Source organism: Dama dama, chromosome 13 (assembly GCF_033118175.1).
Source record: "Dama dama isolate Ldn47 chromosome 13, ASM3311817v1, whole genome shotgun sequence".
NCBI lineage: Eukaryota > Metazoa > Chordata > Mammalia > Artiodactyla > Cervidae > Dama > Dama dama.
Window position 1 is genome coordinate 69,043,879 of NC_083693.1, and position 4,472 is coordinate 69,048,350.

Here is a 4,472-nt window from a genome sequence, read left to right on the forward strand (position 1 = left end):
GTGCAAGTAAGGGACCTGTGATTGGGCATCTTAGAAACTCCTGGTGGGCTTCCTGATTGCCTTGACATCCTCATTCACTCCCTTCCCACCCACAGGCTTGGTCAAAAGAAAATCATAATTGATGTCCCTCCTGCCTCCACCATCCAAAACCACACCCCCTCTGCTCTGATCCCCAGGGAAGCTCTTGCATGTCCTATCCACATCCTCATTTTGGGGGCAATTCTTTTCTTCTGGAGGATTCCACCCTTGCAGCCAGGCGGCAGCCCTGCCCTCTCCCCCAGCCAGTACTAGGCACCCAACCCTGGACAACAACTCTTAAGACTCTGACCCACTAAAGGGGGATACTAAGCCAGCAGAACCTTCCCGCAAAGCAGATCGTCACCCTCTAGATTTGTGACTTTGAGCAAAGGCATTGGGTCAGATGGAGCTTCCCTGGTGTCTCAGATGGTAAAGAATCTGCCTGAAATGCAGGAGACCCAGGTTCGATCCCTGGGTCAGGAAGATTCCCCGGAGAAGGGAATGGCAACCCACTCCAATATTCTTGCCTGGAGAGTTCCATGGACAGAGGAGCCTGGTGGGCTACAGCCTGTGGGATCTCAAAGAGTTGGACAAAACTGAGCAACTAACAGGGCTTCCCTAGTGGCTCAGAGGGTAAAGCATCTGCCTGCAATGCAGGAAACCCGGGTTTGATTCCTGGGTCGGGAAGATCCCCTGGAGAAGGACATCGCAACCCACTCCAGTACCCTTGCCTGGAAAATCCCATGGACAGAAAAGCCTGGTAGGCTACAGTCCATGAGGTCGCAAAGAGTCGGACACGCTGAGCAACTAACAATTTCACTTTTATTGGGTCAGGTATCTTTCAAGTTGTTAAGTGCAAAGAATCAATTCAGAATGGTTGAAGAAGAAAAAAGAAAATTAATGGGCAACAGGAAGCTCTTCAAACATTCTAATCAGAAATTTGGGAAGATCCCCTGGAGGAGGTCATGGCAACCCACAGCAGTATTCTTGCCTGGAAAATCCTAATGGACAGAGGAGCCTGGTGGACTACAGTCCATGGGGTTGCATAGAGTCGGACATGACTGAATGACTAAGCACAACACAGGACATGCATACTTATATGCATACATACATGCACATGGAAGCACACGCACCTACACATATATACACACATGGATATGCACATATGCACACAGACATGTGGAGATTCATTGCAAGACTGTTTATGTTAACATCACATTAGGAACAAGCTGTTTAACAAGAGATATTTCAAATTAATGGCTGAATATCTATATAATCAAATGTTATACAATTATTAAACATCCCATTTTCAGAGAATACTAGCTCATATTAATGATGAGAGCTGACATTCTAATATTTATCATGTACCTCCTGCTAAATCCCAGACACTGCTCTAAAATAGCTCCTTCAATAAAAAATCCTTCAAAATCCTTGAAAACGGTTGTTAAGAATATTTAAGGATATGACAAAATGCTCATACAATGTTGCTAGATGGAAAAAACTAGAATACAGAATTGCTTTTACACAGTGATCTCAGATTTGTTGTATATGTTGATATTTATATGTTATATACACATATGGGCTTTGCAGGTGGCGCTAGTGGTAAAGAATCCACCTGCCAATTCAAGAGACATAAGACTCGGGTTTGATCCCTGGTCAGGAAGATCCCCTGGAGGAGGGCCTGGCAACCCGCTCCAGAATTCTTGCCTGGAGACTCCTCATGGACAGAGGAGCCTGACAGTCTGCTGTCCATAGGGTCACGAAGAGTCAGACACGATTGAAGTGACTTAGCATGCATATACATACAGATATATAAACCAGCCTATTATATTTTAAGGATTCTAGCTGGATGTTCAGACTGTGGAATTTTTTTTTTCCTTTTTCCTCTGTGTTTTGTAAATTGTCCATTGTGAACCACAATGTAATATTTTTATGATGCCTATGTAGAAAACTAAATATTGTTTAGGTGAATGTGAGAAGGGGAGTTGTGTGGTTTGACTTGAGCAACAACAAAAAAGGAAAAGAGAGAAATAAGATAGAATACATAATTTGGGCTACCCCTTGGAGGGACTCAAAAGTCAGGCCAAGAAGATTATTTTTTACTGGAAAAGCATTGAGGAGCCATTGAATATTTGGGAAAGAGATAGTGACAGATTCAGAGTGAAAAGTTCCTTGGTGACAGCCTTGAGAATACCTTCAAATTGGAGCAAGGATAGTAGAGGGGTCTACAAGCTGCAAATGGTGCTGAGGATTTGCAATCTACAGGACCTGACCACCAGAGCTAGTAAAGGTCAGAGAATTAAGAGAACAGAGGCTTGGATGCCTCTGCTTCAGGGGCCCAAGAGGATGCAAGGTGGGATGGGGGCAGACAGAGAAGCCCTGAAACGGAAAGTAATAAGCACTGAATTGATGGACTCCTTCTGCCTCTTTGGTTTCTGTGATCACTGAGATCAAGCATGTTTTGACTCCATCTATTCCAAAGTTCCAGTTTGGTTTTCCCTGGATGCCCCCTCCGGATTCTCTGAGAAGGTCTCCGTGGGTATCAAGTCTTGAAATCGGTGACGACCCCCCCGTGGATGCAAGCAATTCAGTATTATTCCCAGCCTTGGAGCAGACAATGATGGCCATCTTATCGTCCATCTGAAGGTTTGGTTCTTGTTGTCAGGATCTGGGGCTTGTGTGTTCGGAAAAGAGAAAAAAAAAAAATCACTTTCCAGATGAATGTTTTTGCAGACAAGAAAGCCAATTTCACTTAATTATATAAATATTGAAAATATTTTTTCACGTCTTTTTTTTTTTTAAGTATGTATTTGTCTATTGTTGACTGCACTGAGTCTTCATTGCCCATGAGCCTCCCCTAGGTGCGGTGAGTGTGGAGGGCTACTCTAGTTGAGGTTTACGGCTTCTCATTGCAGTGGCTTCTCTTGTTGCAGAACATGGGCTGCAGGGCAGGCAGGCTTCAACAATTACAGCTCCCAGGCTCTAGAGTGTGGGCTCAGAAATTGTGGATCATGGGCTTAGTTGCTCCATGGCATGTGGAATCCTTCCAGACCTGGGAATCTCACCCACATTCCCTGCATTGGCAGGCGGATTCTTAACCACTGGACCACCAGGCAAGTCCAAAGATGCTTCATCTTTGAAGATAAACGATCACGTCGTCCTCTAAAAGGAAAGCCATCACCACTGTTCTTCATGGCTCTGCCATTCTGGGACTCAGTTTTGTGACCTATAGAATGGGACAGCAGCAGTGCCTTTACCTTTTAATTGTTGTGACGATTACATGAGTCAGCACTTATAAAAGATTCAAAAAACTGTGCCTGCATGGAGCAAGTGCTCAACACATGCTAGGTCTTGCTGTGTTTATTGTCATAAGCACGGTCGTTATTCTCAGCCTAACAGATTTTTCCTTTCATCTACAAAGACTTCTCTGAACATGCTAATTCAGATACCTCTCTTCATGATGAACTGATACTGCTCTAATAAATGCCACTGTTTGGCTATGCCATCCTCTCTTAATTAATTTTTAATTAATGCCCTTGGTGTCAGCATCCAGATAACTGACGGGAGCACACAGCCTTGGCGTACCTGTGTGGGACCCTGTCTCTCACCCTGATTCTCAGACATGAGGCGGCATCATTTACTTCTCTAAACGTCGGTGACCTCAAAACGTGAACACACGTGCCTCTCTTAAATAGCTGCATTGAGAGGATAAAATAAAGTAAGGCTTTTTCAGCCCCTGGCACGGTGCCCTGACACAAAGAAAGTACTCACTAAATGTTTATTGAATTTTAAAATAATTATGATTGATGGCCACTCGCATTATCATTTTGCATATTGTCTCGGAAAGCCCTAAACTTAAACGCTTCTTGGCACTGAAGACTCAGATCATTTATCCTCTCTATTAAAACTCCTGGCTGGGGGCAGTGGGATGGCCTCTTTGGTCGGGGGCTGGGGGTGTTGCCTGATCCTTCCTACTGGCTATGAATCAGTCTGCTGAAAACCTTCTTCAGAATCAAGGGAAAGGGTGCTGGAGTTGGGTTTTTAAATCCTGTGCTTCGACCCCTTGTCTCTGCCCCTTTCTGTTCCTGAGATCTTCAGCCTCTCTCTCTGGGATGGGATATTTATCCTTATTTTTATTTTTTTAAAAGGAAAGATATTATTGCTAATTTCAAAGGGATGTTATGAAAATTACAAAGAGCTCAGTACAGGAATTTACTTTAAAAACTAAAGCACTGTGCCAACAGAAGCTTGTTTTTATTCATATAGAGACAGAAATATTTTACTTTATTGCTGTGGATGTGAGATTAGGGGCCATAAATATATTTACACCTTTTCCATATGATTATTTTTATAAACGCACATTTTTGTTGGAACACATTAGAGAAAGGATTTATTAGCAAATTCTGACCTGATTTAATGAATCCATTCACATAGTCAGTAAACATTTACAGAGC

The 4,472-nt window shown here is 43.3% G+C and overlaps 1 non-coding gene across 1 annotated transcript; it reads left to right on the plus strand.

Moving 5' to 3' along the window:
- Nucleotides 1–429: 429 nt before the first annotated feature.
- Nucleotides 430–502, plus strand: TRNAF-GAA (transfer RNA phenylalanine (anticodon GAA)). The gene has a single exon. It is a non-coding gene; the product is annotated as a tRNA-Phe (tRNA).
- The last annotated feature ends 3,970 nt before the right edge of the window (nt 503–4,472 follow it).